The sequence below is a fragment of the Lipophrys pholis genome (assembly GCF_963383615.2).
Source record: "Lipophrys pholis genome assembly, chromosome: 10".
NCBI classification, from domain to species: domain Eukaryota; kingdom Metazoa; phylum Chordata; class Actinopteri; order Blenniiformes; family Blenniidae; genus Lipophrys; species Lipophrys pholis.
In genome coordinates, this window is record NC_137640.1 from 30675026 (window position 1) to 30689319 (window position 14294).

General features: G+C 40.8%; 1 long non-coding RNA gene across 1 annotated transcript; it reads right to left on the reverse strand.

The window, feature by feature from the left end:
• Positions 1-7660: 7660 nt before the first annotated feature.
• On the reverse strand, positions 7661-11781 carry LOC308115350. Its single transcript, XR_013935685.1, has 6 exons — positions 11667-11781; positions 11410-11577; positions 11204-11320; positions 8228-8386; positions 8020-8124; positions 7661-7770 (listed from the first exon to the last, which is right to left on the reverse strand). It is a non-coding gene; the product is annotated as an uncharacterized lncRNA (long non-coding RNA).
• Between the last annotated feature and the right edge of the window lie 2513 nt (positions 11782-14294).

Here is a 14294-nt window from a genome sequence, read left to right on the forward strand (position 1 = left end):
CATGATCCTAGATCCCAAAAGTCAATGGAACTGCAATCTACAGCTCATCTTTCTGTACTTACTAGGAAGAGTTTCTGAGTTGCAGTTGTTTGTGTCACAGCATCTGACAACTTTCTGTATCTGTGCAGAGCCCACATTGAGCCAATATGTCCTAGAACCAGTGGCTGGACATTGAGAGGGTGGGGCACAACCCTTGAAGACTCGAATATTTGGATTCCCAGATGAAGTGTCTGAACGGGACAAACCAAAGTTGTTAATACTGTTCAAAGCTCACAGGACTTCCAATGGCTTCATGTTCAATGGACTTTGACAGATGACATGAGGAAGTGATTACCTCTGGTAGTAGATGTGACACACATGGTTCCATCGGGACATGTTGTAGTTACTACATTGGTACACAGGGGATCACTGGGATCGGCACAGGTCACACACTGATTTTCTGTAATCAGGATTGAAAATGAAGCAATCATGTAAATTATACAAGCTTTGGTAGATTAAATCCCAAAATTGATACTCCACAACAACTGATCAAGAGACGTCTTCATTTGGCCCCTCATAAACAGTTGCATAGTGACATTTGTTCTTTGCTCATAGCACTTCAATGAGGAAAAGTGTGTAGTGCTTGAGGATCAGATGGTGGTTCAGGACCTGGTCTACAGAAAAAGTAGGGACTGAAAGTTGTCTAATCACTGCCTGCACATGCACACATTTCCAAACACAGATGTTGTTTATACTTCACCTATACAAATCTGACCTGTGGAGGAAACTTTTCCACAACTGCCAGACATCCTTAGATCAAGGTTGTTTTTTGACTCATCTCTCCAGCAGCAAGGTTATTTTTTAAAAAATACCTTTTGAATCTTTTCTGTTCCCTCAGTCTGATTTCTGTCAACTTTGTCTCCTGAAGATTTCACTCGGAATATTCATGACAGAGATGTTTTAGATATGTTTGACCAAACTGAATGAAAACAATCTGCCTGCTACCGGAAGGAAACAAAGGAAAGTAGTTCTGGATTGATTCTTCATGCGTTCTACTGAATACAGATGTGATCTCTGTCCTCAAGTGATCATAGGAAGAAAGAGTGGATTGATGAGTTTTGGAGGACAGAATCCTTATACCTTCCAAACAAGAGCCCCTGTCAGAAGTATCAGGTTGTATTCATAGTACATGTACTGTCGCAGTTTCTTGTTGGTGGTCCATCATCTGTTCTGAACTTCACTATCAACAGTGGGATTTGAACCATGACCCTCCAGTCTGCAGCTCACCTCTCTACCACTGGATCACAATGAATGATGGACACTTCCACCCAGATTTGACTGTCAGACACTAGTCACGTTTGATCTATCTCAGAACAGTGATGGAAGCACACATCAGGTTGAAGTAATTAAAGTCAATGAGTATTTACCAGGAATGGTGGGGTTGTATTCGTTACATAAATTGCTGTCACAACAGTTTGGGCCAGTGGTGATGGTGTGAGGTTCTTCCTTGTTGATCAGCTTAATCAGGTTAGTAGCAGATGAACACACATTTTCAGTTGTGCAACCAAGAAGTGGATACTCGCTTGTTGAGTTCCTCACTGTGGGTTGAATGAAAAGTCATTGTCAGGACAGACATTGAGGAATTTCAACCCTGAAACTTCATACTCCAAAAGAATTTAATGAGCTCGAAGGTTCAATCATCCACAACTTAGACAGATTAAGTGAAAACGTTTTAAAGATCTCATATGGTCATTTCCAGAATAGAAAGACTCACCTTTGGCAACAAAGCACCTGTTCTCATTTCCTCGACACTGAATGCCAAATGAACATATCTCAGTGTCGGGGATGCAAAACCTACATCTCAGACCATTTGGTTGTTGAGGAAGTACTGAAACAGAAAACGAGAGGCTCGTACTTGACAAAGTGAGGACTTGTTAATGTTCCAACATGATCCTAGATCCCAAAAGTCAATGGAACTGAAATCTACAGCTCATCTTTCTGTACTTACTAGGAAGAGTTTCTGAGTTGCAGTTGTTTGTGTCACAGCATCTGACAACTTTCTGTATCTGTGCAGAGCCCACATTGAGCCAATATGTCCTAGAACCAGTGGCTGGACATTGAGAGGGTGGGGCACAACCCTTGAAGACTCGAATATTTGGATTCCCAGATGAAGTGTCTGAACGGGACAAACCAAAGTTGTTAATACTGTTCAAAGCTCACAGGACTTCCAATGGCTTCATGTTCAATGGACTTTGACAGATGACATGAGGAAGTGATTACCTCTGGTAGTAGATGTGACACACATGGTTCCATCGGGACATGTTGTAGTTACTACATTGGTACACAGGGGATCACTGGGATCGGCACAGGTCACACACTGATTTTCTGTAATCAGGATTGAAAATGAAGCAATCATGTAAATTATACAAGCTTTGGTAGATTAAATCCCAAAATTGATACTCCACAACAACTGATCAAGAGACGTCTTCATTTGGCCCCTCATAAACAGTTGCATAGTGACATTTGTTCTTTGCTCATAGCACTTCAATGAGGAAAAGTGTGTAGTGCTTGAGGATCAGATGGTGGTTCAGGACCTGGTCTACAGAAAAAGTAGGGACTGAAAGTTGTCTAATCACTGCCTGCACATGCACACATTTCCAAACACAGATGTTGTTTATACTTCACCTATACAAATCTGACCTGTGGAGGAAACTTTTCCACAACTGCCAGACATCCTTAGATCAAGGTTGTTTTTTGACTCATCTCTCCAGCAGCAAGGTTATTTTTTAAAAAATACCTTTTGAATCTTTTCTGTTCCCTCAGTCTGATTTCTGTCAACTTTGTCTCCTGAAGATTTCACTCGGAATATTCATGACAGAGATGTTTTAGATATGTTTGACCAAACTGAATGAAAACAATCTGCCTGCTACCGGAAGGAAACAAAGGAAAGTAGTTCTGGATTGATTCTTCATGCGTTCTACTGAATACAGATGTGATCTCTGTCCTCAAGTGATCATAGGAAGAAAGAGTGGATTGATGAGTTTTGGAGGACAGAATCCTTATACCTTCCAAACAAGAGCCCCTGTCAGAAGTATCAGGTTGTATTCATAGTACATGTACTGTCGCAGTTTCTTGTTGGTGGTCCATCATCTGTTCTGAACTTCACTATCAACAGTGGGATTTGAACCATGACCCTCCAGTCTGCAGCTCACCTCTCTACCACTGGATCACAATGAATGATGGACACTTCCACCCAGATTTGACTGTCAGACACTAGTCACGTTTGATCTATCTCAGAACAGTGATGGAAGCACACATCAGGTTGAAGTAATTAAAGTCAATGAGTATTTACCAGGAATGGTGGGGTTGTATTCGTTACATAAATTGCTGTCACAACAGTTTGGGCCAGTGGTGATGGTGTGAGGTTCTTCCTTGTTGATCAGCTTAATCAGGTTAGTAGCAGATGAACACACATTTTCAGTTGTGCAACCAAGAAGTGGATACTCGCTTGTTGAGTTCCTCACTGTGGGTTGAATGAAAAGTCATTGTCAGGACAGACATTGAGGAATTTCAACCCTGAAACTTCATACTCCAAAAGAATTTAATGAGCTCGAAGGTTCAATCATCCACAACTTAGACAGATTAAGTGAAAACGTTTTAAAGATCTCATATGGTCATTTCCAGAATAGAAAGACTCACCTTTGGCAACAAAGCACCTGTTCTCATTTCCTCGACACTGAATGCCAAATGAACATATCTCAGTGTCGGGGATGCAAAACCTACATCTCAGACCATTTGGTTGTTGAGGAAGTACTGAAACAGAAAACGAGAGGCTCGTACTTGACAAAGTGAGGACTTGTTAATGTTCCAACATGATCCTAGATCCCAAAAGTCAATGGAACTGAAATCTACAGCTCATCTTTCTGTACTTACTAGGAAGAGTTTCTGAGTTGCAGTTGTTTGTGTCACAGCATCTGACAACTTTCTGTATCTGTGCAGAGCCCACATTGAGCCAATATGTCCTAGAACCAGTGGCTGGACATTGAGAGGGTGGGGCACAACCCTTGAAGACTCGAATATTTGGATTCCCAGATGAAGTGTCTGAACGGGACAAACCAAAGTTGTTAATACTGTTCAAAGCTCACAGGACTTCCAATGGCTTCATGTTCAATGGACTTTGACAGATGACATGAGGAAGTGATTACCTCTGGTAGTAGATGTGACACACATGGTTCCATCGGGACATGTTGTAGTTACTACATTGGTACACAGGGGATCACTGGGATCGGCACAGGTCACACACTGATTATCTGTAAACAGGATTGAAAATGAAGCAATCATGTAAATTATACAAGCTTTGGTAGATTAAATCCCAAAATTGATACTCCACAACAACTGATCAAGAGACGTCTTCATTTGGCCCCTCATAAACAGTTGCATAGTGACATTTGTTCTTTGCTCATAGCACTTCAATGAGGAAAAGTGTGTAGTGCTTGAGGATCAGATGGTGGTTCAGGACCTGGTCTACAGAAAAAGTAGGGACTGAAAGTTGTCTAATCACTGCCTGCACATGCACACATTTCCAAACACAGATGTTGTTTATACTTCACCTATACAAATCTGACCTGTGGAGGAAACTTTTCCACAACTGCCAGACATCCTTAGATCAAGGTTGTTTTTTGACTCATCTCTCCAGCAGCAAGGTTATTTTTTAAAAAATACCTTTTGAATCTTTTCTGTTCCCTCAGTCTGATTTCTGTCAACTTTGTCTCCTGAAGATTTCACTCGGAATATTCATGACAGAGATGTTTTAGATATGTTTGACCAAACTGAATGAAAACAATCTGCCTGCTACCGGAAGGAAACAAAGGAAAGTAGTTCTGGATTGATTCTTCATGCGTTCTACTGAATACAGATGTGATCTCTGTCCTCAAGTGATCATAGGAAGAAAGAGTGGATTGATGAGTTTTGGAGGACAGAATCCTTATACCTTCCAAACAAGAGCCCCTGTCAGAAGTATCAGGTTGTATTCATAGTACATGTACTGTCGCAGTTTCTTGTTGGTGGTCCATCATCTGTTCTGAACTTCACTATCAACAGTGGGATTTGAACCATGACCCTCCAGTCTGCAGCTCACCTCTCTACCACTGGATCACAATGAATGATGGACACTTCCACCCAGATTTGACTGTCAGACACTAGTCACGTTTGATCTATCTCAGAACAGTGATGGAAGCACACATCAGGTTGAAGTAATTAAAGTCAATGAGTATTTACCAGGAATGGTGGGGTTGTATTCGTTACATAAATTGCTGTCACAACAGTTTGGGCCAGTGGTGATGGTGTGAGGTTCTTCCTTGTTGATCAGCTTAATCAGGTTATTAGCAGATGAACACACATTTTCAGTTGTGCAACCAAGAAGTGGATACTCGCTTGTTGAGTTCCTCACTGTGGGTTGAATGAAAAGTCATTGTCAGGACAGACATTGAGGAATTTCAACCCTGAAACTTCATACTCCAAAAGAATTTAATGAGCTCGAAGGTTCAATCATCCACAACTTAGACAGATTAAGTGAAAACGTTTTAAAGATCTCATTTGGTCATTTCCAGAATAGAAAGACTCACCTTTGGCAACAAAGCACCTGTTCTCATTTCCTCGACACTGAATGCCAAATGAACATATCTCAGTGTCGGGGATGCAAAACCTACATCTCAGACCATTTGGTTGTTGAGGAAGTACTGAAACAGAAAACGAGAGGCTCGTACTTGACAAAGTGAGGACTTGTTAATGTTCCAACATGATCCTAGATCCCAAAAGTCAATGGAACTGAAATCTACAGCTCATCTTTCTGTACTTACTAGGAAGAGTTTCTGAGTTGCAGTTGTTTGTGTCACAGCATCTGACAACTTTCTGTATCCGTGCAGAGCCCACATTGAGCCAATATGTCCTAGAACCAGTGGCTGGACATTGAGAGGGTGGGGCACAACCCTTGAAGACTCGAATATTTGGATTCCCAGATGAAGTGTCTGAACGGGACAAACCAAAGTTGTTAATACTGTTCAAAGCTCACAGGACTTCCAATGGCTTCATGTTCAATGGACTTTGACAGATGACATGAGGAAGTGATTACCTCTGGTAGTAGATGTGACACACATGGTTCCATCGGGACATGTTGTAGTTACTACATTGGTACACAGGGGATCACTGGGATCGGCACAGGTCACACACTGATTATCTGTAAACAGGATTGAAAATGAAGCAATCATGTAAATTATACAAGCTTTGGTAGATTAAATCCCAAAATTGATACTCCACAACAACTGATGAAGAGACGTCTTCATTAGGCCCCTCATAAACAGTTGCATAGTGACATTTGTTCTTTGCTCGTAGCACTTCAATGAGGAAAAGTGTGTAGTGCTTGAAGATCATATGGCCTTGCTCAAAAGCCATAGTAATGACCCGTTGTTGTCTTGTACGTTTCTTTAATTCCTTGTGATTAGTGTAGTTTTCTGGACATTTTAGATATATTCTTCTACCTTGATGAAAAAAGTAACGTGTCTCCACCAACAAATAACAAATGTTTTTGTCAAAAGGGTACTTCCTGTTTCCCAGTTAATCCACATGTGACCGATGTTCTCAATTGATCACAGGAAGAGAGTCTCACCAAATTTAAAGCTAAAAATCTTGTTGTTTCCATTAATTACCCCTTTAACGAGCATCTGAACTCCAGTCAAGGGACCTTGTTTGGATGGAATGTTACTCCATTTCCCAGGACTGGAAATCTTAAGCTACATTTATTGTCTCAGTTTCTCATTCCGACACTATCATCTGCTTTGCAATTCACTATCTACTGTGGGATTTCAACCATGACCCTCCAATCTCCAGCCCACCTCTTTACCACTAGATCACAATGAATGATGGACACTTCTACCCAGATTTTACTGTCAGACACAAGTCATGATTGATCTACCGAAGAACAGTGAAAAGAGCACAGATCATGATGAAGTTGTAATAAATTCAGTTTCTATTTACCAGGAAGATCGATGACAGCATATTCATTACATGTATTGTCTTCACAACACGTTGGTCCAATGGTGATGCTGTGAGAATCGTCTTTGTCGATCAGCTTAATCAGGCTATTAGCAGATGAACACACATTCTCAGTTGTGCAACCAAGAAGTGGATACTCGCTTGTTGAGTTCCTCACTGTGGATTCAACAACAGAATCATTTACAGGATGTAAGGTGTGAAGAACTATAGCTTATACCATTTTCTTTTTGTAAGGATTTACAGAATTACCTTTTTTTCTGACTTACATAAAACAAGTGTGAATAAAAATATGAATATTTACACTAGACAATCGGTTATGTTTTGAAACAGAAAGCTCACCTTTGGCAACAAAGCACCTGTTCTCATTTCCTCGACACTGAACTGCAAACGTACATATCTCAGTGTCGGGGATGCAAAAGTGACATCTCAGACCATTTGGTTGTTGAGGAAGTACTGAAACAGAAAATGAGAGGCTCGTACTTGACAAAGTGAGGACTTGTTATAGTTCCAACATGATCCTAGATCCCAAAAGTCAATGGAACTGCAATCTACAGCTCATCTTTCTGTACTTACCAGGAAGAGTTTCTGAGTTGCAGTTGTTTGTGTCACAGCATCTGACAACTTTCTGTATCTGTGCATAGCCCACATTGAGTGAATATGTCCTAGAACCAGTGGCTGGACATTGAGAGGGTGGGGCACAGCCCTTATATATTCGAAGAAGTGGATTCTTTGGTGAAGTGTCTGAACAGAACAAACATATTGACTTAATTCTGATGAAAATTCATATGTCTTCCAATCAGATTATTTTGTAGTGAAATGAGAGTTGACATGAGGAAGGAAGCACAGCCCTTGAAGACTCAAATATTTGGATTCCCAGATAAAGTGTCTGAACGGGACAAACTGAAGTTTTTAATATTGTCCAAAGCTCACAGGACTTCCAATGGCTTCATGTTCAATGGACTTTGACAGATGACATGAGGAAGTGATTACCTCTGGTGGCAGATGTGACACACATGGTTCCTTTGGGACATGTCGTGGTTATAAGTTCTTTACACATCGGGTCAATGGGATCAACGCAGGCCTGACACTGACGTCCTGTGATAACACGAAATAACATTTCATTGAGTCCAGCTTAGTGAGATATATGATGAGACATAATGAGACAATTTTGATCTTATTACATTTTCTCATATCTTACCTCCACTGTCATCTATCCCACTCCTCGGAGCAATGGTACATGTCGGATTTCCAAAGCCTCTGCCCTTGTATTCCAGAAACTGTAAGATGTTCAGCCTCCCAGCATTCTCACACAGGTTTGCAGTTCCGCAGCCACCAAAAGAACGTCTGCCATTCCCCACTGTGAATGAAAAGTTCTTTTTCTTAGAGTTACACTCTCCATATTTCAATCAACATATTTTGGCGTGTCTTTGTAATAAAGTATCACGATCAGGCATTGCTCCCACTCTGTCATGGAATAAACCAAGGAAACATCTTTAACATGACTCTGGAATCTTTTAAGAAGAACTGACCTGGCATCGAAAACAAAGCTGAATCAAAGCTAAACAGGAAATAATTCTTTCCAAGAAAATACATTGGTCACTGGGTTTTAGGAAAGTCACCATGACCCTTCACGCTAACAACTTTACCTCAACAACCCCTTAATATTGCTTGAAACACCAGTGCCCGTCTTCAGGAAGCGTCTCACAGTCTCTCAGAGCTCCTGACTCAGCCTAAAACTTCCCAGCAAGGAATCTTAGCTTAAAAGTGATTCAGGAAGTTTCTAAGAGCAACTCTGATCAAGGAGTTGACAGTAACTTTTATCTTCGTGAGGAGGAGTGGTTGACCCTGTTGCTATGTGTGATGCAGTCTGCTGAAAGCTGATTGGTTGTTAGAGAAAGGAAGACAGACAAAAGCCTCTGTGCTCCTCGTAATGAATGGAGTACAATTAACCCATCAGATACCTTTAGCTTATTAAAAATGTGTCATCATGAAAATAATTTTATGTGTATTTTATGAAACACACAGAAACGGCGCACCAGAGACAAAAACAAATACCCTTTTACAATATTAACTTTTTTCGCACCTTCTAAAAAATAGTAGGCACAGTGCGCGACACCACTGATTAAACAAACAGAGAACATCTTTCCTTTCTCTTTGTCTTTTGGTCATCTTGTCTGTTTAAGAAACTTTTAGGCTTCTTAAAAGTCCTCCTCACGACTTTTAGTGGTTTTCTACCTTAGGAGCTCTCTTAGAGCTGAAGATGCTTTGTGAATTACTTTTATCTTAGTTAGGAAAAATTCTAAGAAAAGTAAAAAATTTGGAGGGATTCTAACCCTTAGACAGCTCAAGCTCATTTTGACTGTTTTCACTGCTGTTGCTTTTACGTTCATATATCACTATATAAAGTGTTTTTCTTGAACATTTGGTGTCCCTTTTTTCAGCACAACCTCACCTACATGATTCTACAGTTATTATTCATTTTGACACACTGGATTTACACACTGGACGTAAAATCACAAAAAAAACAAAAACGAAGAATGCATTTTTTGGATTTTTTCATTTTTGGAAACAAGAGCATGTTTTAGCAAAATATTTTCACAACCTAGAAGCCATTCAAGTAGTTCATTACATAAAATAATGCACAAATGTATATATATTTATAAAAAATTCAATACAGTATATAGACGATTGTATAAAGTCACCGTTTTCACTACACTTTAGATTTTACCTCATATTTCACTATTGATATTTGATAAAACTCCAGTGTTTGGTATAATTTTTTTCAGCACAATCTCACCTATTTGATTCTACAATTATTTATTCGTTTTGAAATACTAGATGAACATATGAGACCTAAAATTGCAAAAGAAATACAAAATATGAGCAGATAAAAGATCAATTTTTATATTGACAGACACAAACATGAAATAAAAGATGAATTAAGGCATATCTAATCGAATTCTTGCAAAAAGGTTACAAGTTAGGCGTTTAAATGAGTTTTCACGGGACCGCTGCATGAACTAATTAGTAGTGGGGTCACAGGCTGTGCCAGTCGGCGTTGTCATGCCCACCTGATGGTGGGCACAGGTGGGCATCTCCGCCTGTACTTCTGAACATGAATTTCCAAGAGTTCCTCCACTGTACCATGAATAACGACATATACAATCGAGTTCTTATAAAAAATTAAGTTTTTATGTGAAAACGGTTATTCAGCGGTGCTTTCTGTGGACTGACCCCATCAAAGGGACCTCATTTCTGGGTTTGCATCACGGCAACTCACGGTAGAGCGTTTATACCCGTAACTTAGTCTGTACTGCACCTGAAAATACGGGATTTAGCAGCTCTGTGAGAAAAGGCCTATCTGAGCTAATTCTTGTGAAAAAAGTTAAGTATTTTGTGTGTAAAATAACTTCTCACGTCGAGTCCCGGAGGTTAGCGGGTCGCTAAGCGTAGCGCTATGGGCAATCGTGACATGAAGTGCCGTAACTCAGCCCACTGATTACAAATATGGATGAATTGGACAATCGATGAGGAGTTGGTTGGATCGTTTCAAAAGCCGTTATCTACTTCATAATGTTTATTAAATGCCAGCCATGTTTGATTTTCGATTGGCTCGAAGCGGGGGCCATGTGACACGAGAAGGGAGGAGGAATCCCAGATCTATAGTAGAATGATAGAGAGACATTCGCTAGAATACATTGAGCATCTTTTTTACCATAGATCGTGCACAAATTGATAAAAAAAAAGATTATTAACGGCTCCAACCGCTCACTGAATGCGGCTGACAACATCACGTATAGTTTTCATCATAAATCTGGTTTTACTGGGCCGATCAACACAATTCAAAGACTGGCATGAAGCCAGAAGTCTGCCCTCAGTATCTTGAAATTGAGTCTTAGCACCCATGCGCCGTCACGCTACGCCATCGGAAACAAGGCATGCGATTGGGACGCTGCTAAGATATTTTTGAAGAGTGACATCACTAAGAGCTACTTTTAGCCTTAGGATCCTTTGTGAATATGGGCACAGACTTTCAGGGCAAATTCATGCTCAACAAAGCACATTGAGTTCTTCGGAACGCTCCCAGCAGTGGTTTCTGGTGTTCAGTGCTTAGTTCCTCTCCCATGAAAAGTAGACAAGCAGCTCTGCTCAGCTGCGTGAAATGAAAAGTCACCTGTATTATTGAAGCAGACGGTCTCCTCTCCTCGACAATGAACCACACAGGGACACATGGAGGTACTGGGGTGACAGCCACGACACTGTTGGTTGTTTACAGGCAGAATGGCAGGGACTGAAACCGGAAAGAACCACAACAATTTCAAAGCAATACAAAGCAAACAAACACACAATATCTCTCCACTCAGTACAACCATTTCTCACCAGGCAGAGTATCTGTGTTGCATTCATCGGTGCCACAGCACTTAATGGATGCAGTTACACGTAAACCGCCCAAGTTAGCCGAAAAGTTCTGCGTGCCTGTGGATGGACACAACATCCTTGGGGCACATCTCTTTATGATTCGTTGTTCTTCAAATCCAAGAGAAGACTCTACAAAGTCAAAATACAGACAGTTATTGACTCTCAGGATCTCAAGAGTTTCATCAGCAAGTTAAAAGACGACTTCCACAAAAGATTACCTTGAATGGACGCTGTAAGGCACAATTGATTTGGCCCACACTCCTGTTTTCCGGGATTCGAACAATTTGGATCGTTTGGATTTTGGCATCGTTGACACCGAATTGATCCACCTGTCACAATGGGGGTAGAAAAGGTCAATAGTCAACGTCAATGGGTTGTTCAGGATTTTGAATGATAGCTGGAATTGATTCAACTTCAACATGAGGACTGTTTAAAGACAAACACATCTCACAGTTTAAATATGTTTTTTTGTCTTGTATGCAGAAAACAATTCATTTTGAAACCAGCCTGTCAACTGCCCTTAACAAAAACACTCATAGAAATAAATGGATTCTTTCAGAGTAGTCAATATTTGAAGAATAAGAACCTATATGAGCTGTGACGATGTATTTGAAGATATATTTGCTTATAATTGAATTGGTTGGAAAATGGAAATCTGACCAGAATCCAAGTTTTTCAATTTTTCTATCAGATAGCCATACCATACCAATGACTTACTGGACTTAGCATTGTCATTTCATCATGTATTCTGGTCTGGTGTGAATTTAAGTTGTCAGATTGTCGTAAAAGGAGTATTTCAGTTACCTGTATTGGCGATCGCCCAAAGGAGAGTCAGGAAAAGTACCAGTTTCATGTCAATGAGCAGGTACTTGTAACTGTGATACCAAGCTTCAGTAGAGAGGGATATCACTTTATATACTGTTCTGTTGAAAAAAAAAACTGCATACGCATGAAACTAAATTGTTGGGTGTGCTCCAATTTAATATGGTTAGTTGTTGGGACACTCCCATTCACTTGCTTTACCTGGAGATTATCATCATGTCCCCACACCCTCTCTGTTGGTAATTATCAAACATTTCACAGTTAAAAAGGCTTGAATTACTTTTTTTGTCTGGATAATGATTGGTGCACAGTTGCAACAGTCAGGTAACCGCAACAGCCCTTCCCAATAATTACAAATGCATATAAGACGTGCTATAAGCTGGACATTATGTCCACATGCTCGAGTCTCTTAGATTACCATTATGTAATATAAAGGAAGAGTTAAATGTGACATTGTAGGTAAATAATACAATTTGTTCAGCCATGAAGGCACAAATTCTGCCAGAAGATGGGTTTGTTGGGGAGACTTTTTAATGAAAGCCTGGTCAAAAACAAATTGTTGTCACCAGCTGTCCTTTTAACTATAATAACAGGGCGCAGAAAATGGACTTTTACTAATTGGGCGAGTACCATAAACACACCTAGGTAATGGTTGCCCAATGATGCTTAAGATGCCTTATTATGTGTTCTGCCAGGTCATCTAATTGTCTTTTACTCGGACACAATTGTTGAGTCTTCCTGCATCGGTTCTCACAGTGATGCTTGCAATAATCAAGTCTTTTGCTAGTGGAATATTAGATTTTTTTTTTAAGTTACACTTTAATAAAAACACAGCCACCTCATAATGAAAAGAAAAAAATACATGTCAAGATTAAGATGTTTGACAAAATGTGTAAAGCTCAGAAAGTAAAGCATATAGTACAAAATAGATTGTGGGAAAAATTCTGAGAGGGACAGACGGATGGGAGGATGGATGAATGGACAGACGGATGGATGGAAAGACAGACGGGCCAACGCCTGGACATATGGGGAGACCGACAGGCCGACAGACAGATGGACAGAGAGACAAACACACCGACGGATGGTTGGATGGAAAGACAGACAAGGCCGATGGGAGGACAGAAAGACAGAGGCTGACGGATGCATGGACAGAGAGACAGACACATGATGGATGGATGGATGGATGGATGGATGGATGGATGGATGGATGGATGGATGGATGGATGGATGGATGGATGGATGGATGGATGGATGGAAGAAGGGACCGGCGGATGGGTGGTATGATAGATGGATGGTGCAACAGAAAGACAGACAGTGCAACAGAATGACTGATGGGTGGATGGACAGACGGTCCTTCTTTTGAATGCAATTAGATGTAAATGCATCATTACCATAAATGAAAAAACCAGAAGGTGGAGCATTGAGGAATGGGCAGACGATTACAGCAGGGAAAAGTACCAGGAAATCAGAAAGACAGAGCATGATATATATATACACACATTACATTGACAACACTTAGAGAGTTCATGCTCTGTCTTTCTGATTTCCTGGTATATATATATATATATATATGTTGGGCTCCAGATTCCATTGAACTCCTCCAGAAGTTTCTGTGACAGAGGAGAAACACCAGGGACAATGAACAGCACATAAAACAGCAGGGAAGAGGCCAAAGACCACAGGAAGTTTCCAACCCCCCAGGTTGGCAACCAATGGTAATGGTCGAACCCGACCCGAACACCACAGGGGTCCAAAATTCAACTTGGTGAAACTTCTCTCCTACCAACTGTCCGCTGCTTCTCAATGCAACCACCGAGAGGGACACACGTCTCTGCTGCCTCGGGACGGTAAAGAGAGCACCAAGTAGGTCCAAGGGACAGAACCAACGCCAGCCCGCTGGACGAGCAGGACACAGTTTGGACTTCTTCCCTTTCCTTTTTCCCTTTTTTGGGGGATTCTGAGCATCTCCCCTTCACACCTTCAGCTGTCTCGCTGTCCACTCCTGCAGCTGAAGCCAGGCCTCT